Genomic DNA, 25,547 nt, shown 5'->3' with positions numbered 1-25,547 from the left:
TCGATTTGTGTACGAAATGCATTGCAGATCATTTGACCCCTTATATCAAAGGTCATGAAGTTTTCGTGATTTATTTATTTTCTTTTCGGATCATATGAGCAATCCTGAAGGGTAGCATAGCTTCAATGCAGTTATTTTAGTAGGAAAATTAGCGATATAGAGTTTTCTTAAGGTATTTTGATGATTTTAAAAGTTCAGGTCTTTTAAGGAGGTATTCAAACTGGTCTCACCATTCTGGGCCGGGTCACTGTATCGAGAACTACCATGGCTATCAGCACTTTTTGATCTGGGTGACCCCTTGAAATAGTCACTAACTGGTCCTTTTGTGCCGACGTCAAAGGCAGATCTCCAATCATCGCCTGAAGCAGCATTTCTCCTTGGGCTGCTTTCTGCACAGCAAGAGAAAAAGGTTTTGGTAAGTTGTTCAGCATGGATAATCTTCACAGGTTACCAAAAGAAAATTTCAAGAAGATGATAATAGCAATAGCAGAATATTAATCAGGTTGTCCTGTTTGCAAAAAAAAAAAAAATCCTGGTTTAATGTAATCAATGTCTTCAAAATATAAGATCTTCACAGGTCTAAGCAATCAATGTCGTGCAAAAGAGAATTATCAAAGCCCCTCTTTAAGGTAAGGCCGGAAGTATAAGCGAGGGGAATTTCACACATTAAATTGACAGAACTAGAGTAGGATCACCAACAAACAATATACCTATTTCAGTGTCACCATTAGACCAGCTAGCTCTGATGGTCGGTTATCATGAGCGCTTAGCTGGCGTGTATTCTTTGAAAGCAGAGCTTGCTGCTTTTGGAATTTCTCTCGTTGACGCTTCACATTTTGGTCCTCTAGGAATAGTTCTTCAATCCTTGCTATGCTTTGAGCACTATATGGAAATAGGAAGAATACAAAGTATTGAACTCGCATTACATGGCCTTATAACCTTTAGAGAATAAGCATTAATTATCACAAAAAATCTGCTCAATCAAAACAAAAGTTCAAATCATATTTCTAAAAAAAACTTCGTCTCTAATAACCAGCAAAAAAAGGGGTGAATCACAAAGTAAAGTCTCTTTACTGAGTTCCTTAGAAACAAACTAAGAGAGAATGTAGGCAGAAAGTAAAGTCTCTCAGAGCTTCTGCTTAGTCTTCAGAACAGTCTTCAAATCTTTTTTCACCATCAGAATGTACAAGGGAATCATGCTTGCCATTTTCCATGTTGTTGAGCTCTTCTACACTCACCGTTGGGCCCTCGATGACCTGCAATCAACTCAGTAAAAACCAAATCAACTTAGCATGATGGATCATCAAATAATTATAGAGAAATTAACTTAAAAAAAGGTGGGAACCACCAACTTGATAGTTTTGACTGTTTTAGTTGTAGTTTTATCTTTGCAATGTCCAAGTGTGACCAAAGACTTTATCATTTCTTCATCAGTTTCAATTGATCCAATTAATTTGTTATCCGGAGAATTTTGTTACTAGTTAGAAGATATCCAATTGAGAGGAATGCCCAAGCTAAAAGAGAAACAACCATTCTTGTTAGCTGAAAATTCTGTGTGCCAACATGCAAAAGAAGATTGCTGGAAAAGTCTGTGTGCCAACATGCAGAACAACCTTTGTCTGCATTCTAGTGAAATTTCGTCTTAGTGATGGATGGAACCTCTTGCCTCATTTCTCATTTAGAAATTGCTCTCACTTCATGGTTATAGAATAAGAGAAGTAATTGATAGGAAGAAGATCCATGATATTAATATCCATCCATGTGATATTTTGAGTTTATTTTTTGTGCCAAACATTGAAAATAGATTCCATCAGAAACTCACTGGGGATGGAATGTCATTCATGTAAACCAAAATGGCAAAAAGGAATAGCACAAAAAATGATCGAGAGAATCCTCCTATTAACTTTCAATAATATCTATGACAACATAGCAGTGTACTGGCAACATCTCAAGAAAATAATATCTATGACACTACTTAATATTGTACAAACGCTATTAACAATTTGGACAAATTATAGGGACTAACCTTTACTTTGACATCATATTTTAAGAAAAGCATATTATGTTGTTCATTGGCTGGTTGTCACAGAATGAATCACCTGAAATTGTATCCAACAAAGAACCCTATAAATAGTAAATAGATATTTGACTACAACAAAGTATATAAAGCAAAAGTTATCTCATAGGTACCGAACAATAATCCTCTATCGCTTAAAACATAATAAAACATACCTTTTTTCTGGCCTTTGCAACTGATTTCTTCACAATTTGTTCAATCTTACATTGTTTCCTCTTTGTGGGTGGACGACCTCGAGATCGTACTTTTAATGGAGAGTGTATTGTTTTTGAACTCGATGTAGATGCTTCTTTCAGTTGGTCCGCCCTTGAATGATCTGTCTGAATAGCAATCAATTTTTCCTTCGCATCTTTTAAGATTTCAACCAAAATAGGACAACCATTATCATTATTTGCTCCAAGTTGTTGAACCTCTTGTATCAATAGAGTGAGAATATTATACCGATGTCTTTCTCCATCACAAACATATTCATCATAAATATTAGTGATACTTTGATAACCACGCTTAATATCTTTGCGCCATCGATCCATAATATAATTCATAGAAACCTTAATCACCTTCATTCGTATCAATACAGAGATCACATGCCTACATAAAATTCCCCGAAACTCAAAAAGATGGCATAGACACTTAACTTGACGATCTAACTCAGTATAGTGTACCTTGAAGGAAGCATCTCTTATAGGATCTCCATTTTTTCCCAACAAAGTTTCTACCACTTCAAATATAAAAGCAACCCCTTCTTGCCTCACTAGTGAGGTATTGCAAAACATCAACCCTCTTATCTCATCTTGGAACAACTTAAATAAGTTGTTAGTATAGAAACTTTGAAATTGTCTTTCAATAGGATAACCAGTAATTACTGGTATCATTGAATTAAAAGAACCAAAATCCAAATATTTTTCTTTTTCAATCTTCTTCTTCAGAGCATTATCATACTGTTCAACAAATTGCTTCAAAGAAGTTTTGGAATGAATATATTCATCAAAAAAAGCATTCATACTTTCACTCCTTTGAGATGTGGACATACCTGCCCAAAACTTATCTTTGACGTATATAGGTATCCATTTATTCCGCTGTTCATACAAAGATTTCAACCAGTCATTATTCTCCAAATTAAAATCCTCAATCATTTTCATCCATCTCTCATCACATTCATCAACAGTAAGCGAGTTGTAAACAATATTTTTCAATTGTTTCTTTATCATTTTATATTGAGCATGACCACCTAACTTTGTTGGTAGTTTTTTCATTATATGCCAAAGACACAAACGATGATGAGAATTCAGAAATATCTCTTCAATAGCAATTGCCATGGTGCGACACTGGTCTGTGATTATGACCTTTGGAGCACGTCCAAACATACATGTCAGCCAAGATTTGAACAACCATATGAATATTTCTGAATCTTCGCTTGATAATAATCCACATCCAAGCAAAATGGATTGACCATGATGATTCACCCTAATAAAAGGAACAAATGACATGCCATAACTATTAGTTAAAAAAGTTGTATCAAAAGTCACGACATCAGAAAAGTAATCATATGCAGCCCTACATCTTGCATCTGTCCAAAAAACATTTCTTATTTGAGACTCTTCATCTAAATCAAGCACATAAAAGAAGTTTGAGTTCCGACTTTGCATGCGGCAAAAATAATTACTCAAGGCTTCAGCATCTCCATCCCCTAACCTCAACCTTCTAGCTTCTGAAATAAAATTCCTACACTTTCTCTCATCAAATGACAAATTCTCATAGCCTCCAGCCTCAACTACCAATGAATGAAAACATTTACTTAAAGTTTTTTCTGCTTGATCATTTAATTCAAGTTTCCTCTTTGTAGTTGAATTCAATAATTTATTACATCTAAAATGCCGTGACTTTCTCGGGCTCAAGACATTGATTATGTTCAAGAGATACACTACTTATCACAAAGTTATCATCATTCCGAATAACAACATTAATCTTACCTTTGCAATTCGTCTTAGTAGAAGGTCTAGGGTACAAAGCATTTTTGCTTGAGATACTGTTTTACCACTTTTGGCACATCCAAAACAAAAATATTTTTGCTTTTCATCATCTCCCTTCTTTCCACCTAATTTGGAAATACCGAAACCAACATTCTGAGCATAGGATTTATAAAAATTACGAACTTCATCTTCAGATAAAAAAGTCATTCCAGTCTTAGGAATCATGACTTCATTTAAACTAGATGGAGATAGGTCTTGATGCACATTCTCGTTGTTATCATTTACCTCATTTGAATCACTTTTTCCTTGTTCCATGATTATTTTTCACCTACATTTATTCAAAATAGAAGGCAGGTAAGTATTCACCTACATTTTTTTTTATAAAAAATAGAAAACAGATTCAAAAAGCGAAGTATCCAAATAAAAAGTAAGGAATTCTCTTCCATAAAAGAAAGGAGGGAGTTGAAATCAAATAAGGAAAAGAGTCTTATTCAAAGGAGAACCCCGAAAACTCAATCCTAGATCTTCTAGTTTATCTATAAAGTGACAGTGAGGACAATGGTAAAAGAGGCCTCTCCCAAACATTATCGTCTCTCCATCCTTCTGCCTCTCCAACTACTGTAAAACCACACACAAAAGATTATTATTCAGTCTGCTAGAGTTACCTGCTTTGGAAGGTGCAGCGTATTATGCCACAATCTAGTCTTGTTTGCAAGGAGAGTCGAACCCAGCAGTTACCTTGGGGTGAGCCGAGCAACTAAATAGAAGAAAATCGAGGAAAATTAAGATCAAAATCGAAGAAAATTGATTTGGACAAAAAAAAATCACAAAAATTGTAAAATCAGCTAAGTAATACCTCATACTTGGATTCAGGACAGATTTAGGGCAGGGGAGGGCGGGGGGAAGAATCCAGGTTGGCTTGGGGCCAAGCATTCGAGATGGGGAGAGTGGAGATCGAAGAGCGAAGAGCGAAGAGAGGGCGTCGGATGGGGGCGGAGAGCGGAGAGATTTAGGGTTTAGGGAGCGGAGAGAAATGGGAGTTCGAGATGGAGCAGAGGCGGAGAGAAATGTGGCGGAGAGAAAATTTGATGTTGATGTGGAAATGTCCACGCAGGAAGCCACTTGGGTCGAGATGGGAGTTCGAGATGGGGGTTCGAGACATATATCATTTCTCATATTTAAATCATATAGTATAGTAATTGATTTGTGAATTTTAATTTGATTGGAAATAAGTTAAAAAAATTATTGTTCTAATGTGTCAAATTGACGTTTGATAACACTGATAAATTTAGAAGAATTATAATATTAGTTCTTCTGATTGTATTTTTTCAAACATTATTTTCATATCTCATATTAAGAATAATGATTTTTCAAACACGCCCAATTCGATGGGATGTATGAGCATTGTTCGTAAGACGAAAGACATTGGAGTTGAGGTATCTATATCATCTCTGATGATTTAGGATAAACACGGGACGAGGATAAATCACTAAATATTTTGGATTCGATGGCTATTTATACTTGTTTTAAAAAATATACATAATTAAAAACTCTTGGTCGGTCAATTAGCTCGATCATATCCCAAATATTTAACGATTTGTCCTCTCCCCGTGACTACCCTACATCATCGGAGATGGTCCTAACCTCCACGGTAATGGTGTAGCCATCCCAAGTGAACTACCCAAGCGGTGGGTCATGAGCGTCGATGCCAACGTCATTCCAAGCTAGCCCTCTCTTTTCATCGTCAACATCATCACTCTGAACTAACTTTCTTTTTACCCAGATGAGATCTCTGGTCCGTAAATTATGGACCAGAGAATGATTTACTAATTGTGATTGGTAAATTATGATGGACCCATCTATTTAATGATGAGATCCATCAAAATAAATCATCCTATGGTCCGCAAATTGTGGAAGATCCGTACTCCTTTTCACCGTGTTTTTTTTTCTCTTCCTTTCACGTAAATATCTTTCTCACCCTATTGGGCCTTCAAGCTAAAGCCCAAGTAACCATAAACTGGCTCCACCCTTACTCCACGATCGTCAGTCTCACTAAACAATTCTTTTACATCCTACCGAATCATCAATCAACGTCCCCATTCGAGGAAATGCAGCTGGGACGAGGGGGCGACAAAAAATCTCCCGAACCCTAATTCTCCTGAACTCACCTTGAAGACGGGCTTGAGTCCGCCCTCGCGGAGTTTATTCTTAGGGCTAAACTTGTGAATGGCCGCCACCAACACCTCACACCGGAAGACGCTTCGCTCCTTGGACACGATCGCCTCCATGCCCTCCTTCTCCCTCTCCTCCTTCCCCTCTATTTTCGCCACGAGAAGCAAATGAATAAGCCTTAAAAAAAAAAAAAAACTCAAAATTGAGAAAGTGGCCATATATCCTGGCTGTCACCTTTGGTTCCGTCGAAGAAGTGGTTGATGAGGCTCTTTTGGAATTTTTTGGACCTAGGCACCGCCGTCAATGATGAATAGGAGAGGATTTCGTAGATCCATGATCCACTAAGTGGCTTGAAAGTGTTCGACGACTTACGCCCATGATAAATAAAAAGTTGAAAGAGGAATTTTGATATATCATTGTTTCGATATTGACTTCTACATGGGGGGTGTGAATTCGTCCATTTTGTTTGACAATTTTGACTACGCCATTGATTACGAGTGTGAGTGTGAGTGGGAGTATGAGATGGCTAATGTCGTCATGTATGCCATTGATCTGGACCATTTTGACACTTTATTCGCGATGATGCTCGACCCCAACTGGCCGGTTCCATGAGTTATAGTGTTCTACACTCTGTGCATGGTTGACTGAATATGCTTAAGTTATTTCTTTAATTTAATGAATATCAAAATGAAGATAGATAATCTATGAATATTCCGCTCCTATCTGTTATATTTTTGTTGTTTGGTCACAAACTTTAATGGTCATCGACTTGTTTGACATCCACTCTGAATTTTAATATATTCGTGAATATTATGTTTTCACAAATATCTCCACTCAAAATGAAATTTATTTTAATGTGGAACTGAAATACATTATGATGTAGGTAAAAACGCCTTCCTTGATAGTGTTGTAACTACACGCTCCACTATTTGCCACCTGATCACGACGGTAAACCCCACGGACTGACACAGTACATTCATTAGATGATGTTATTCTCCAACTTAGGATCAATTTTTAATGTCAGCGTCTCTTACCGTCAGGATCGGACCTGTGCGGCCGATAAAAACAGATGAATTGTCTAGAAATAAAAATTAAATCTTTTTCGTCTTTACAAGAAAATTAATTAAAAAGAAAAAAAATAAGAGATAAATATTTTTACTTTGATTTATAATCCGGAGATTACTAATATAAGGCGTTAAAAATTTACTATCAACTTTTTTTGTTTTTTTTTTTCTGAAGAAACCTCTAACAGTAGTTTAAGAATAGAACCGAAAAGAATTTATTTACAAGTGATGTTTTGAATTATTAAATTATTAAGACTGGGCTCTATTTAAGGTTTAGGGATAGTTCTATTTACCTGTTGGTTAAATCTGACTGTTTGCTCCGAGTTAAGTTAGGTCATGTGTGTATTTGATGTCTTGTGTCTAAGTGTGCAGGAATTTAGGAGTACAAGAAGACGAGCGAAAGACGCAGCTAATGAGAAGGATGACACGAGAGAGAGAGTAGACGGGCTCGGTACATCTGAGGGACGACATGCTGCAGAAGAGAACACTGGTGAACGAGAAGAAAACGTGCGACATTTCCGAGGGATGAGAAACTGGAGTAGAAGATTGTTCGAGGAGAATGCCGGAAGATAAGTTCGAATGAACCCAATTTCGGATGGCCGAAATCACCCAAGTGAACGGGACAGGAATAGAGAAGAATTCGGGCAGTCAACTTGGCGTTGACTATCCGGGCGCCTGGACCAAGTCCAGGTGTCCGAATAGTCCAGGCGCCCGGACCCCAGACACTTAGAGGCACCTCCTCAATGTGCTGCTAAGCGAGAACACGTCAACCGCATCCGAGCGTCCGGAGTCCGGACATGCTCGGGTGTTCGGTGTCAACGTGGATAAAGTTTTATCCACGTCCAAATGCTTGTATCTATATATCAAAGTTACTTTGGGGTACTTACAATTTTCCTCTTTTTGATGTATATTAACCCGAGTTAGAGTTAGGGAAACACGTATAAAATATATTGACAATAAAAACTAGAATTTTACAAACTACAAAATTATAAATATAATTTTTCTTAGATTTAAGCTCTCATCTCTCATTCTCCCCTTTTGATCATATTAAAATAAAGTTAAAAAAATACAAAAAAAAATATAGAAATATAAATTTGTGAGTTTCCAAGGAGTTAAGGAAGTAGATACCGATGTGAAAAGTTTTTTAAAAATATATATTTTTTCGAAAAAATGAATTTCTAAGATTAATAATCATATTTATATAAATTAATTTTAAAAATAATTTAATGCTTCGAAAAATTCAAAAAAATTTCCACAACATTAAACAGAATGATATGGATCATAATAGAAAAATTTCAGAAAAATATCTAATTATTTTAACATAAATAAATTATTTTGTATAGAAACATATTTTTTATAAAATAAATAGAAAAAATAGATTCTGATTTAAAAAAATTCTTTCATATTTTTTTAAAGTATCAAAGGCAGAATAAATAACAACACAAATATTTACATTTTTGAAAATAAAATTTTGTGAATTTTTCCATTTAAAAATTAGTTTTTCGATGAATAATTCATAGAAATTTTATTAAATTTAAATTTTAAATTATGATTTTTCAATCAAGAATTAAAAGGAAATTATTTATTTGATGAAAAATCTCAAAAATTTTTATATGACAAAGTTGTTTATTGTTGCAATATTGAGAAAATTTTAAGAAAAAAAAAATATGGAAAATAATTATAATAAATTAATTTTGTAAATAAAATTAAGCAATGAAATTCTGTTTTACCATTAGCCACGAAATCGGCTTATTTCTTCTTCGTCCACATGTATTCTTTTTTATTAGTTTCGTGTTGATCCTTAGGTGCTACAAAACTATACTTTATAATTAACAGAATCTCAAAGTCAGTTTTGAAGAATACCTCTTTTTCTATATTACGAAATTTCCCTCAAATTTCAATGGGTAGATCAATGCTGGATCCAACCATTTCTTGTGCTTTGGATGGTGATTAATCCTTTTGAAGCATCTTGGTTCTGATACCATTTATAGAATCTGTGCGGCCGGTAAGAACGGGGGAATTGCCCTAAAAATAAAAATCAAACCTTTCTCGACTTTTCAAACTAAATTAAGACATACTTGTTTAAAAAGAAATAAAAAAAAAGAAAGATATTTTTACTTAATTTATAATCAGAAGATTACTAGTCCAAAACATTTAGAAGTTCATTATCAAAACTCCTTCGAATGTTTGCAAAATCAGGTTTGCAGACTGTGTTGCACTTTGAATGTTTCCTGGCCAAGTGTTTAGTCATTAATTTGTTGCAATTTGAGGGAAGATATGATGTTTCTTTTCCCTCTCTATTCTCGTGCGACAGTGATCGAACGAATTCATGAGTAAACATGTTGTCTTCACTCTAAGATCACAAACAATTCAAATATTTTCTCCATTGCATAGCCTATTGATAGTTCCCCTTGTAATATTCAATTATTTTTTCATCCATGTGCTGATGTCACTGAGAAATTAACTTGTCTCTGATGAAATTTTTTATTTTTGGGTAGTCAAGCCTCTTTGTTTTAATGTGAATAATTAAGAGATGCAAGTGCATTTATTATTCATCCTCTTGCACACATCTTATTTTAGTTCCTTAAATTGCTGTTCTGTTCCTCTTTCTCATTTTTTTTTGTAATTTTTAATGTCATCCAATTTCATATCAATTTGCCCTATTTCTCTTTGTTGTCTTTAGATATCCTGATTAATTGTTTAAAGATATGTTATTAATACGGTGGTTAAAGTGGGTCTCATGAGATAGGTCAAAGTCTAGAAGATCGATTGACGTGACGATTAAAGTAATCAACAAACGGTCAACCATATGAGTCAAGGTTTACAATCATTTAGACTGAGAGCTTGCCTAATTGGACCCTCTGACCGGTCAGGCCTCGAGCTCCGATCTACTAAGCATTGAGGTGTTAGAGTGTATACTAAAAGCCTAGATTTTTGTAAATATTTATTTTGAAATAAAGAATCACATTGGTCAAATGTTTATATTTATATGCAAAGTGAAGTTATTTAATTAATTTCTATTGTAGATAATATGGTGTGTGGTATCACACACAGAAGATCATGTTATCAGTTCCTTATAAATTATAAATAATAGCTCACGACTAAGATGGATAGGAATAAACCATTGGAATAGTCGTAGTGTAATTTGATATTAGTTTATCTTGATTATAAAATTACACTAGTACACTTTGAGTGTATTGAGCAGAACCATTTGAGCTAATTTCTTTTATACTGACTTTTTAAAAGAACAAGACCTCTGTTATTATGGAAGTATGTGCTCTTAATCATGATATAATAACAAGCACGTATACTTAATATTTATTTCTTTAATTTATCAAAGGATGCGATTTAGTTCAATAAATCAATAGACCCGATAAGTTGGGAATGATATTATTTATATGGTGTGTTGTTGATTATAGAATGAAACTGTGTCCTAGGAATCTAGGTTGATGATGTCCCCAAGAGGAGCTCATAAGGATTGTCATGTAAACCCTGCAGGTGGACTTAGTCCGACATGACGATAAGGTTAAGTGGTATTATTCTTGGAGCTAGATATTAATTAAGTGAGTTGTCAATAGCTTATTTAATTAGTGGACATTTAATATTTTAAACACGGGGAGATTAACACACTCATGATAAGAAGGAGCCCATATAATAATATGGGATTGGTGCAGTAGTTCAATAATAACTCTTTAGTCGTATGAGTTATTATTGATGAACTCGAGTTGGGTGTTCGGGGCGAACACGGGAAGCTCAAGTTCATCGGGAGACCAAAACCAATTCATCCCCTCGGTTACTGTCGTAGCCTCTTATTTATAAAGTCTTATACCCAACTTCTTACCCACCTTAAGGTGGTCGGCCAAGCCTAGCTTGGAGTCCAATCTAGGGCCGGCCAAACCAAGATATGATGGGTCAAGTTGTGGCCGACCCTAGCTTGAACCCAAGCTTAGGTGGTCGGCCAAAATAAAATAAAAGGGGAGTTTAAATTTAAATCTTTCCTAATGTGGAAGACATGGTTTTAAAAGAGAGTTTTAAAATTAAATCTTTCATTTTATAGCTTTCTATAAAGGATTAAGGAAAATGTTTGATATCTTTCCTTATTTGTAATTTAAAGGAAGATTTTATTTTTTGATAAAACTTTTCTTTTTGTAATCATCCACATATTTTAAAAGAGAGATTTTAATTTATAAAACTTTCCTTTTATAACCAACCATGAAGGAAATTTTAAAAGAGAAATTTTATTTTAAAAATTTCCGAAAATAAATTAGGAAGTTTTAATTTTGTATTTAAAACTTTCCTTTTTTGGAGGAGATGGTGGTAGCTGGCCATTAAGAGTATATAAGGAAATTTTTAATTAATTTTTCCTTCTTAACATTGGCAAGGAATATAAGGAAGTTTTATTTATAAAACTTTTCTTATTTGCCAAGATCAAGGAATTTAAAAGAGAGGGTAGAGGTGCCTCACCTCACAACATATCATCTAGTATTCCTCTCTTCTCTTCCTTGGTGGTGGCCGACCCTCTCTTCCTCCTTTTCTCCCATTCTTCTTCCTTGTGTGGCTGGCGACATCTTCATCTCAAGGAGCTTGGTGGTGGCCGGATCTTGTTAGAGGAAGAAGGAGAGATAGGAGGCTTTGTTTCTTAGCATCCCTTGGAGCTTGGTTGGTGGCCGAAAGTTCTTCATCTCTTGAAGATTGTTGGTGGCCGAAACTTGCTTGGAGAAGAAGGAAGCTTGGGTGGATTCTCGTCTCGGTAGATCGTCGCCCACATGATCCCCGAGATAAGAAGAGGAATACGACAGAAGATCGTGAGGTCTATAAGCTACAAAAGGTATAACTAGTTATTAGTTTCCGCATCATAACTAGTTCATCCTTTTGTTTAGATCTTGAAATACCAAACACAAGAGACTTATGATTCTAGGTTTCAGATTTATGATTCGAATTTGTGTTTCTTTTGTTTTTCGATATTGTGATTCGATTGTTCTTATTGGTTAAACCTAGGGTTACTATAAGGAGATTAAATATTGAATTTCATTGAAAGGCTTTGTCTAGGAAGTGGTGGATGCTCCCATAACCAAGAAGGCCTGGTGTCTCGTCATGTTTAACCTGGAAGCCGATCTCTGAAATAAATATTTAATCAAATTTGTAACATCGGTGGATTTGGATCAATAATGTTAAGCATCGTTCGCGATCCAAGTCTAAACCTCTAAGAACAGATAAATTGAATTTGGAATCAATAATGTTAAGTTTTGTTTACGATTCTAAATTTAATTTCTAAGAACACAATAGGTTGTTAGGAAAGGTTCAGAACTTGTACAAAAAAAAAATTGTACAAGGGAACCGGTACGATATTCCGAGTAGCGACCAACATGAGGAACCTTGAAGTCAAGTCTTAGCTAGCCCGACCGAGTGTTTCCGTCGATCGGACATAATTTAGACCGAGAGGTTGTCCAATCGGATCGGCCTGACGGGTTGTGAGCTCCGATCTCCTTATGAGCGGACAAAGCTTGGAACCAAGTATTAATTAGCTCGACCGAGTACTCAGCTGATTAGACATATTGCTCAATCGGACATACTGTACATTTAATCCAAGTGAAGAAGTCGAGCGAAGGCCAAGTCGTTGGCTGCATTGAATAAAGCTGACCTGGAGACTCCTGCGAGTGGTGGTTGGTCGAACTACATTAGGGACTCGGTCGGCTGGTCAAGGGAGCCTATTGTGGGTCTCATAGTCCAACAATCTCATATTCCTTTTTGACATTTTATGCCATGGAAGATAGAGAATATTTTGTATCTAAGCTACACATTCGAAATTTCCACCTTGTCACTCGCAGAGATTACGGGTTCATTTCAGGAAAGGTGTGATAATCTTTTTATGGTCTACCTTTTTTTGAAAATGTTTTGAGATTCGTGCATAGATACAACATCAACACTATAAAAAGAAATTTCCATCTACAGACATAGACATACAATGCTACATAATTTTTTATACCCATTGCTACTGTTCTTTCTACTATTCATCTCCTTGAACCAATCATTGACTTGAATGTCGAAGTACCTACGTCAGAGATCTCTTCTCTGAGCTGGTTGCTAATGCTTCTTTAATTTTGACATGCAAGAAAGTAAAGAGTCTTCGTTTGGTTAACATGAGAGTTACGTTCCAATCAGTCACCTTCATCATTTTAAAGAGGATCATTGAGGAATGCTGTTGGTGTCAAACAATGCATGTATTCTTTCGTATATGTTTGATATTTGTATAATCAAATGTAATTGCCTTATTTTCTAGGTGATGAGCTCTTGTCTGACTTATTTCCATACACGGAAATTGAAAATGGGATGCTCTGGAAGCTTTAAGGGAAGGTAATTTATTTCATTCTGATTTGATTTAAGCTTTTCTTGTTAGTTAGAGCCCTAGAGCCAATTATTTGATGATTGTATGGACTCATGTATATCATATTCTTTTATATTAATAAAGGCATTTGTTTGGTTATTATACTTATTTATATTAGTGCCAAATAGACTAAGTATAATAGCGTCCTTGAGTAGAAGGTTCATACCTATATCAATCGATTAGTTGAATCGATAGTGAGATGATATAGGGAACACTACTCTATATCATTCCTAGTCGAGTATTAGCATTCAGGGACAATGTTAATACAATAAGACTGGCATGTAGGTCAGCTCGATGACTTGATCTCACAAGTCATGGATATAGAGATATCAAGCTGACACATGGGTATGCATTAGAGAATGTATACTGAATGACCCGCCATGAGAAAGTATCATGGATCGTTATATGAGTGTCATATACTTTCTCATGTGGCTATTAGTATGACTATTAGTCCTTAGACCTGAAGTCACCATGGATCCCTACATAAGGAGTTATGTACTTTGGTTTCGTCAAACGTCACCCGTAACTGGGTGGACTATAAAGGCGATTACTGGGTATATAACGAATTATGTAGAGGGATGTGAGTGATGTAGATGGGATCTATCCCTTCCATATGACGGGAGCGACATCGGTATTCTTGATAGAGTGAGACCACTAAGTGCATGGCCATGCCCAAATGAGTCAACATTAGATGTTGAGCTCATTTGATCGAGTGAGTCTACTTGGAGTTCAAGATTTAGATTGATTAGAGGATGACACGGTCTATGCCTCATATTGATCAATCTAGATGTCTAGGATAGAAGGACACTTGTCATTATTTTGTGAGTAGTCACAATTGGTAGTCACAAGGTGATGTCGGATCTCGACATTCTTGTAACTTGGGTAGTAATGATGTGTTGCTAGATACCGCTCATTACTTATGCTCCTAAATGGGTTTAGGGCATTGCCAACGTTATAAGAATCTATAGGGTCACACACTTAGGACAATTAGATGGAGATTAGGTTCATATGATGAACCAAGAGGATTTGATTCATTTGATGAATCAAATTGGATTAAGAGTAATCCTAATTGGGCTAACTTGAGTTCGACTCAAGTTGATTCATGTGTTCAATGAGTCTAATTTAGATTTTGACTCATTGAATTAATTTAATTTAATGAATTAGATTCATTATATTAAGTTGACTCGAATCAAATGGTTAGATTAGATCAACCATGGTAGAGATTGGGTCAAGTTTGACTTGACTTGAGAAGGAAGTCCAAAGGTCAATTTTGACTTGACCTTTTGCCACCTCATTGGTGAGTTGGCATTAGGTGGACCAATAATGATATTCCACATCATCATGGGTGCCACCTCATGGAAGTTACAAAGCCATTTTCTTATTAACTTCACATTAATTGCATTTAATGGGGAGTTACACAAGAAGAAAGTGGCCGGCCACTTTGTGAGTGAATGTGAATTCATTTTCATTCAAGTGTGGTGATTCTTCCTCCTTCTTCCTCTCAAGCTCTCCCTCTCCCTCTCCTCCTTGCTTGGCCGAATCTCACCAAGGTGCTAGCACACCTTTGTGTGAGGTTTTCTCCACCTACGTGTCCGTGTGGATACTTCTAGAGGACCGACACTTGACGGTCTAGAGATCCGGCAACTTCTTGGACGAGCGGGAACGCGAAGGGCTTCGCTTCGAAGGTATAACTCTCATCTAGTGTAGATCTAAAGTTTTACAAACTCGTACAAGAAAAGGTTTTTCGAAAAGTTTTGTTTACGAATCTTTGCACGGATCTACGGCTTTGGGTGACTCGGGGTTTCCGCGACACGAAAAAGCGGTTTTCGCGGCCCGAAGAACCCAACAGTGGTATCAGAGCCACGTGCAAAGACTTGTACGAGTTGTTGGTGCAATATCCCTCAGGTCAAGGTTGACCTGGGTAACCAAGCTGAGTCTTGGTTTAGGTTTAGATGTTTGACAATAAGATATTGATTGAAGAAGAGTCAAGTAGGTCAAGGTTGACTGGATACTTGACTGGGAAGTCCTAACTGGGATGTTAGGCAAAATGGAAGTCCTGGTGAGTGAAGCTAGGCAGATGGAAATCCTGGTGAGTGAAGCCAGGTGAAAATCCTGGTGAGTGAAGCCAGGTGAAAGTCCTAGTGAGTGAAGCTAGGTGAAAGCCCTGGTGAGTGAAGCCAGGCAAGGGAAAATCCAGATGGATCAAGGATGATCGGACATCTGGTGCTGGGAAGTCCAAGTAGGTCAAAGGATTGACTGGATACTTGGCATGAAAGAAAAGTCCAAGTAGGTCAAAGGGATTGACCGGATACTTGGCACAGAGAAAAGTCCAAGTGGGTCAAAGGGATTGACCGGACACTTGGTAAGGGAGTCCTAGCAGGTCAAGGGAGTGACTAGATGCTAGGCATGACATACCAACAGGTCAAGGTTGACCGAATGTTGGTTAGGGATGTTTGGGACTTGGTTTTGGACAAAAACCAAGTTCTGGATCGATCCGTGGATCGATCCAGGATCTGGATCGATCAGTGGATCGATCCAGACCTGTCCCAGCGAACAGAAAGCTTCTGGATCGATCCGTGGATCGATCCAGATGTCCCAATCGATCAGTGGATCGATTGGGACGCGGCTGCTTCGCGCGATAAGCGCTGGATCGATCCAGGCGCGTTTCCAGAGCACAGAGGCGCTCTGGATCGATCCGTGGATCGATCCAAAGCCTCCCCGATCGATTGGGAACATTCGAATCGATCGGGATCCGACCGTTGCGTCGGGTTTAAAGCCGCAGGCGAGCGTGGTCTTCGATATATCTCTTTACGAGCTCTTCTCAGATTCATTCCAGCTCCTCCACAGCTCTCTACAAGCACGTGATCGCCAGTTCTTGAAGGTTCTTGGAGGCTTTCCAAGTCAAGAGGCGGATCTATTGCAAGAGGAAGAAGTTAGGGTTAGGGTTTTTACGGCACATCTTGTAAGCTTTTGCTTAACTTGTATTTCCCTTTCTTCTTCTTGTATTGAGAGTGTTGTAGGGCTTCTCCGCCTTTGGTAGTTACCATAAAGGAGTGTTATTCATAGTGGAGGGTGTGTGCGTTGGTGTGGATCCTTGGATTAGTCACCTCTTGTGAGGTGGATACCAAGTAAAATCCTAGTGTTAGCGTGTTTGTGTTTGTTTCTGTATTTTCCGCTGCGCATTCTTGAAGAAACAAGCAACACCGAGCAACGAGCACGCGACGAGCTATTCACCCCCCCCTCTAGCTACTTTTGGTCCTAACACGAGTTCGTTTGTATTTTTATGAAAAATATATCTTCTGTGATTTTCTGTAAAAATTGAGTTTTTAGAGTTTTTATGAGTAATTTTTCCGTAGAAGCGAAGCACAAGTGTCTCGGCACTTGTAGGCTTCGGCTACCGGAAAGTTTTCTTTTAAACGGCTTCGTTTTGCCTCAAATTAGTTTGGGACAGCGGGGTCGGGTGCCATTAGATCGCAAAAGAGCAACTCACGATGGTTAGATCGTGGGTAGGGGTACTGCCCCTAACCCCGCAAGGGGATTTGCTCCGCGATTGCACCCGAAATCGCTAAAAACGAACCCGCCGGGAAGATTTTTCCGAAACGACAATGTCTCGGCCCAAATCGTTTTGGGACAGCGGGTTTAGGCGCTGTTGGATCACAAAGGAACCCTCGCGATGGTTAGATCGCGGGTAGGGGCGCTGCCCTTGGGCCCCGCAAGGCGATTGCGCCCGAAACCGCTAAACGGGACCGCCGGGAAATTTTACTCGTAAAAATTGTAAAAATTAATTTTAAAATTATAGAAAATTATGAAAATATATAATTTTGAATTATATATAAATTTTGTGATAGTCATGGCCCAAAAACCCAATATGATTGGTTGTGTTGTAATTCATAATACGGCCTGCGTGCCGTTATGTGTTTGCGCGTGTTGTATGTTTTTATTTATTCGCGACCTGCGCGTCGTGCCTTCTCTTATATTTTTGTTGTAAATTAGATTTAGACTCGAATGTAACTCGAGTTTCAAATTGTAATGTACAAATTGGAGCCGTGGAGGGTCCACACGAGACGAAGTTCCGAGGCGGGCACGAGCAACACAAGGTGGTCAAAGGGAGGAGCTTGGAAAAGCTGTTGACCCTAGGTTGACCAATCGATCTTCTCATTGGCTTGAGAAGATCGTACTAGGGCCATGACTAAATCACAAATAGATTAATTAATTAATTGTTATGTATTTGATGCATGTTTAATAATTAATTAATTAATTAGTGCCTTAACGATTAGATTATATCTAAGTCGTGCACATGATGCACCCTTGCGATTAGATTAGATCTAAGTCGTGCACAAGATGTATCCTTCTCGATTAGATTAGATCTAGATCGAACCAACTCTAAAATGCCTAACCGTGCCGTGATACCTATCACTACCTCGATCACATGTATTGTTGAATCTGCCAAAGCAGAGCAATACATATTATCTTGGTAGGGTACGGAGGGACAATCTTGGTCCCGCCTATCAACGCATGGGTGAATACAAACTCAATTAGATTGAGTATTCCTAGTTACTCGGTTGGATCGAGTCAACTATAGGCATTCTTCCAACGGTTGGAAAAGATAGGTCAAAATCACATCTATATTAATTCTCGGGCGTATTAGCCAAAGCTAACTCGAGTTTTAATATAAATGCGGATATTGATTTTATAAACAAGAGTTGCATAGAGATGTAATTGGTAATCGTTACCTACCGATCATACTAAGCCTTGGGCGTATTAGCCAAAGCTAACTCAAGGGTTAGTATGATGTAGATCTTGTCCCACAAGAATTATATAATTCAGTGGGAGCATCATTTAATTAAAGGCCTAATTAAATGATTTTTAAAAGAATATGATATTTATTTCTGCAAATTTTCTGTTGTAAATAACCATGACGTCAAACACGAATTCCTTCTCCCTGCGATCTGTCCTTGAGAAGGACAAGCTCAACGGAGCGAATTTCCTGGACTGGTACAGGAACTTGAGAATAGTTCTCACCCAGGAGCGTAAGCTGTACGTTCTGGAGCAGCCCATTCCGGAGGCTCCTCCTGCCAATGCCCCGCGAGCCGACAAAGATGCTTACAAGAAGCATCAAGACGACGCATTAGATGTGTCCTGTCTAATGCTCGCGACCATGAACTCAGAGCTTCAGAAGCAACATGAGTTGATGGGCGCTTTTGATATGGTTGAGCATCTTCGCCAACTATATCAGGGACAAGCGATGCATGAGAGATTTGAGATCTCGAATGCACTGTTTCAGTGCAAGATGTCAGACGAGGCTCCTGTAGGTTCTTATGTACTCAAGATGATTGGGTACATAGAGAACCTACAAAGACTGGGGTTCCCACTTGGCCAAGAGCTGGCCACTCACTTAATCTTGCAATCCTTACCGGATAGCTATAGTCAATTCGTTCTGAACTATAACATGAACGAGATTGACAAGCCACTGCCCGAGCTCCTTAGTATGTTACGAACTGCTGAGATTAACCTTAAGAAGGTTAAGCCCATTCTGATGGTCCAGAAGCATAAGGGCAAAGGCAAGCCCAAAGGCAAAGGAAAGTCCCAAGCTAAGGGCAAAGGCAAGGCACTGAAGCCTAAAGGAGGGGTCGCCAAGGATGCTACCTGCTTCCACTACGGTCAGACCGGGCACTGGAAGAGGAACTGCAAGGTATACTTGGAAGATCTTAAGAAGAAGCGAAGTGAGACTTCCACTTCAGGTATATATGTTATAGAAGTCAATCTATCTATTTCTACATCATGGGTATTAGATACTGGATGTGCTTCTCACATTTGTACTGATGTGCAGGCGCTGAGAAATAGCAGAGCATTGGCAAAGGGTGAGGTGGACCTACGAGTAGGCAATGGAGCACGGGTTGCTGCTGTTGCTGTAGGAACTTATCAGCTATCTCTGCCCTCTGGGCTTGTACTAGATTTAGATGATTGTTGTTATGTGCCTGCTCTTACTAAGAACATAGTTTCAGTTTCTTGTTTAGACAAGAAAGGATACTCTTTTATAATAAAAGACAAATGTTGTTCTGTATATTTAAAAGATATGTTCTATTGTAGCGCACCTCTAATAAACGGACTCTATATTCTAGACCTTGAGAGCCCTATCTATAACATTAGTACCAAGAGGTTCAAGTCAAATGATATGAACCAAACCTACCTCTGGCACTGTCGCTTAGGTCATATAAATGACAAGCGCTTATCCCAGCTCCATAAGGATGGTTTGCTGGACTCATTTGATTTTGAATCATATGAGATATGCGAGTCATGCCTACGAGGCAAGATGACCAAGACGCCCTTTAGTGGGCATAGCGGGAGAGCAACTGATTTGTTAGGACTCATACATAGTGATGTATGGGGCCCTTTCAATGTTGCTGCTAGAGGCGGTTATAGGTACTTCATCACATTTACTGATGATTTCAGTAGATACGGTTATGTGTACTTGATGACACATAAGTCTGAATCCTTTAAAAAGTTCAAAGAATTCAAGAATGAAGTACAGAACCAGCTTGGCAAGAGTATTAAGGTACTTCGATCAGATCGAGGTGGTGAATACTTAAGCCATGAGTTTCGTGATTACTTAGCTGAGTGTGGGATTTTATCTCAACTCACTCCTCCTGGAACACCACAGTGGAATGGTGTATCCGAAAGGAGGAATCGTACCTTATTAGATATGGTACGATCTATGATGAGTCACACAGATCTTCCGACATATCTATGGGGATATGCTCTAGACACGACAGCTTTCATACTCAACCGAGTTCCATCAAAGGCCGTGATAAAGACACCATATAGGATATGGACTGGGAGAGATGCCCAGGTGTCTTTCATGAGGATTTGGGGGTGTGAGGCTTACGTTAGACGTCAAGTCTCAGACAAATTAGGACCCAAATCCGACAAGTGCTTTTTCATTGGATATCCCAAGGAAACTAAGGGATATTACTTCTACATTCCCAGTCAGCACAAGGTAGTTGTGGCAAAGACTAGGGTCTTTCTAGAAAGGGACTTTGTTTCTAGAAAGACTAGTGGGAGCGCGTTCGATCTTGAAGAAGTTCAAGATGCGAACAATAGCACTGATGCCTCGATGAAAATTGAACTGGAACCACAAAGTGTTGTGGATGATGTTGTTCCACAAGGAGTTGAGGAACAATAACCGGTTCAAGTAGACATACCTCTTCGCAGGTCTGATAGGGTACGTCGTCAGCCTGAGAGATACTCATTTCTCTTATCTGACCATGATGACGTTATGCTCATAGAGGATGAGCCTACCACCTATCGGGAAGCTGTGATGAGACCAGATTCCGAGAAATGGCTAGAAGCCATGAGATCCGAAATGGAATCCATGTACACCAACCAAGTATGGACTTTGGTTGATCCACCTGAAGGGGTAAAACCCATTGGGTGTAAGTGGGTCTTTAAGAGAAAGACTGACATGGATGAACTTATTTATAAGGGTCGCTTGGTAGCTAAAGGTTTCAAGCAGATTCATAGTATTGACTATGATGAAACCTTTTCTCCAGTAGCGATGTTTAAGTCCATTCGGATCATGCTTGCTATTGCAGCCTACCATGATTATGAGATATGGCAGATGGATGTCAAAACCGCGTTTCTGAATGGAAACCTACTCGAGGATGTGTACATGACACAACCTGAGGGTTTTGTAGATCCACAGCATACTAGTAGAGTATGCAAGCTGCATAGGTCCATTTATGGACTAAAGCAAGCTTCTCGGAGCTGGAATCTTCGATTCGATGATGCAATCAAACAGTTTGGTTTCATCAAGAACGAAGATGAACCTTGTGTCTACAAGAAGGTTGTAGGGGATATAGTTATCTTCCTCATATTGTATGTGGATGACATACTACTCATTGGGAAGGACATCCCTATGCTTCAGTCTGTCAAGACCTGGCTAGGGAGTTGCTTCTCAATGAAGGACTTAGGTGAGGCATCCCACATTCTAGGGATACAGATCTATAGAGATAGATCTAAGAGATTGCTTGGCCTAAGTCAGAGTACATATATTGACAAGGTACTCCTTCGGTTTGCCATGCAGAACTCCAAGAAGGGATTTGCCGATGTCACATGGCGTGAGTCTTTCGAAGACTCAAGGTCCCTCTTCTAGATAGGAGAGACCGCATGGATCAGATCCCTTATGCCTCAGCCATAGGATCGATCATGTACGCCATGCTTGTACTCGACCGATGTCTCGTATGCTTTGAGCATGACGAGCAGATACCGTCGGATCCGTGAAAGTCATCGATAGCGGTCAAGAATATTCTTAAGTACTTACGAAGGACTAAAGAATATTTCTTGATATATGGAGGCAATGATGAGCTAACCGTAAAGGGTTACGGTGATGCTAACTTCAGACCGATCGGGATGATTACCGATCGCAATCGTGGTTCGTATTTTGCATTAATGGTGGTGCCACCGGAAGAGTTCAAGCGGATACGATGGCGATTCTACAATGGCCGAGTATATTGCGCATCGAGGCAGAAGGAGGCGCTTGGATCCGCAAGTTCATTCTGAACTTGGGGTGGTTCCTAGCATCACGACCCAGTTGAGCTCTATTGTGACAACAATGGAGCTATAGCACAGCGAAGGAACCTCGCTCACACCATGGACCAAGCATACTACACGCTTCCATCTCATTCGAGAGATTATCGATAGAGGAGATGTGAAGATTTGCAGAGTACCTATAGAGGCTAACATCGCAGATCCCTTGACCAAGGCTTTGGCACAGAGGAAGCATGATGGTCACACTAGGTCTTTAGGCCTTAGAGCCTATACTGATTGGCACTAGTGCTAGTGGGAGATTGTTAGTTAGAGCCCTAGAGCCAATCATTTGATGATTGTATGGACTCATGTATATCATATTCTTTTGTATTAATAAAGGCATTTGTTTGGTTATTATACTTATTTATATTAGTGTCAAATAGACTAAGTATAATAGCGTCCTTGAGTAGAAGATTCATACCTATATCAATCGATTAGTTGAATCGATAGTGAGATGATATAGGGAACACTACTCTAAATCATTCCTAGTCGAGTATTAGCATTCATGGACAATGTTAATACAATAAGACTGGCATGTAGGTCAGCTCGATGACTTGATCTCACAAGTCATGGATATAGAGATATCAAGCTGACACATGGGTATGCATTAGAGAATGTATACTGAATGACCCGCCATGAGAAAGTATCATGGATCGTTATATGAGTGTCATATACTTTCTCATGTGGCTATTAGTATGACTATTAGTCCTTAGACCTGAAGTCACCATGGATCCCTACATAAGGAGTTATGTACTTTGGTTTCGTCAAATGTCACCCGTAACTGGGTGGACTATAAAGGCGATTACTGGGTATATAACGAATTATGTAGAGGGATGTGAGTGATGTAGATGGGATCTATCCCTTCCATATGACGGGAGCGACATCGGTATTCTTGATAGAGTGAGACCACTAAGTGCATGGCCATGCCCAAATGAGTCAACATTAGATGTTGAGCTCATTTGATCGAGTGAGTCTATTTGGAGTTCAAGATTTAGATTGATTAGAGGATGACACGGTCTATGCCTCACATTGATCAATCTAGATGTCTAGGATAGAATGACACTTGTCATTATTTTGTGAGTAGTCACAATTGATAGTCACAAGGTGATGTCGGATCTCGACATTCTTGTAACTTGGGTAGTAATGATGTGTTGCTAGATACCGCTCATTACTTATGCTCCTAAATGGGTTTAGGGCATTGCCAACGTTACAAGAACCTATAGGGTCACACACTTAGGACAATTAGATGGAGATTAGGTTCATATGTTGAACCAAGAGGATTTGATTCATTTGATGAATCAAATTGGATTAAGAGTAATCCTAATTGGGCTAACTTGAGTTCGACTCAAGTTGATTCATGTGTTCAATGAGTCTAATTTAGATTTTGACTCATTGAATTAATTTAATTTAATGAATTAGATTCATTATATTAAGTTGACTCGAATCAAATGGTTAGATTAGATCAACCATGGTAGAGATTGGGTCAAGTTTGACTTGACTTGAGAAGGAAGTCCAAAGGTCAATTTTGACTTGACCTTTTGCCACCTCATTGGTGAGTTGGCATTAGGTGGACCAATAATGATATTCCACATCATCATGAGTGCCACCTCATGGAAGTTACAAAGCCATTTTCTTATTAACTTCACATTAATTGCATTTAATGGGGAGTTACACAAGAAGAAAGTGGCCGGCCACTTTGTGAGTGAATGTGAATTCATTTTCATTCAAGTGTGGTGATTCTTCCTCCTTCTTCCTCTCAAGCTCTCCCTCTCCCTCTCCTCCTTGCTTGGCCGAATCTCACCAAGGTGCTAGCACACCTTTGTGTGAGGTTTTCTCCACCTACGTGTCCGTGTGGATACTTCTAGAGGACCGACACTTGACGGTCTAGAGATCCGGCAACTTCTTGGACGAGCGGGAACGCGAAGAGCTTCGCTTCGAAGGTATAACTCTCATCTAGTGTAGATCTAAAGTTTTACAAACTCGTACAAGAAAAGGTTTTTCGAAAAGTTTTGTTTACGAATCTTTGCACGGATCTACGGCTTTGGGTGACTCGGGGTTTCCGCGACGCGAAAAAGCAGTTTTCGCGGCCCGAAGAACCCAACATTTCTATCATTTGATTTTAAATTAAGTTGATCAATCTTTTCATTTAATTTCTATGTTTGTTTTAACTCTTTCCTTTGTGAACTAACTATAATCTTCTACAAATAGTTATGTTTATTTTGTTTGGTTAGACAACATTACAATTAATCTTCTCGTGAAGAAAAGAGAGCAAATATTATTTTCACATATACCATGCAGTTTAGAACATTTTAGATTTATTTGGCTGGTCAATCAAAGGAGCCACCGATGTAGGCATTGGTTTAAACCCTTCAGCGGAAGGGGGAGAAGATAAAGGCCTTGATGATAGTGCTGTTAAGGTTGTCCGCACAGTCAACACTCACGTCAATAGTTTGTTTTTTACTTTTCTTTTTCCTCTTAAATAAGCATAAACTTCATGATCTATCTTTTCTAGATATCAATTATAACTTATAAAAACAGTTTCTGACCTTCATTAAGCGGTATGTCAAGCTATTAATTCCTAAGCTAGATGAGGAAAGGCAAGAAATGTTCAAGAAAATATTGAAGGAGCCACAAAGTTTATACTTTCAAAGCTTAAAGATTTGCAATTGTAGGAATTAAATTTCTTGTATACTCCATTTAGCTGGTAATATTAATGCTCTTAAAAGGACAATCCGGTACCTGAAACTTCTTTCAATATGCAATCTTGGAGAAGAGTTTGATTAATTAATTTTTACGCTTTTGACAATTTTGTGAGGGAGAGCATGAAATGATGGGGGTATTGTTCTTGCATACAACAAGAATGACGCAATAGATCCAATCTTCTTATATTTTGCTTATGGATCGAAAGAGATCAAGTGTTAGAAGATGATGCATATACCAATGAAATAAGTTTAACTTAGTTTGCTATGAAGAATATTCAAGTTTATATATTTGAACTTGTTTGGAGTGGTTTAGGGGTGAAAAAAATATTAAAAATTAACTAATTAAGTATACATAGATAACATATCGAAATATATTGAATCATATTAATATTATCGATATATCAAAAATTTTGATATGGTATTATATCGTATCAAAATTTTTAGTATCAGTATTGATATGAGATTTAGTATTGGTATATTACATATACCATACTACCATCGAAATTTTAATATAAATAATATAAAATTTATACCATACCGAAAATTTAATATTTCAGTATGAAATTTTTTTATACCAATTTTTTTGATACG

General features: G+C 38.2%; 1 pseudogene; it reads left to right on the top strand.

Moving 5' to 3' along the window:
- The first annotated feature begins 6,657 nt into the window (after window positions 1-6,657).
- LOC121980139 lies at window positions 6,658-25,176 on the top strand (annotated as a pseudogene).
- Window positions 25,177-25,547: the final 371 nt, after the last annotated feature.

The sequence above is a fragment of the Zingiber officinale genome, chromosome 5A (assembly GCF_018446385.1).
Source record: "Zingiber officinale cultivar Zhangliang chromosome 5A, Zo_v1.1, whole genome shotgun sequence".
Lineage (NCBI taxonomy): Eukaryota > Viridiplantae > Streptophyta > Magnoliopsida > Zingiberales > Zingiberaceae > Zingiber > Zingiber officinale.
The sequence above is the reverse complement of the archived record's forward strand: the minus strand, read 5'-3'. Positions and strand labels throughout refer to the sequence as shown.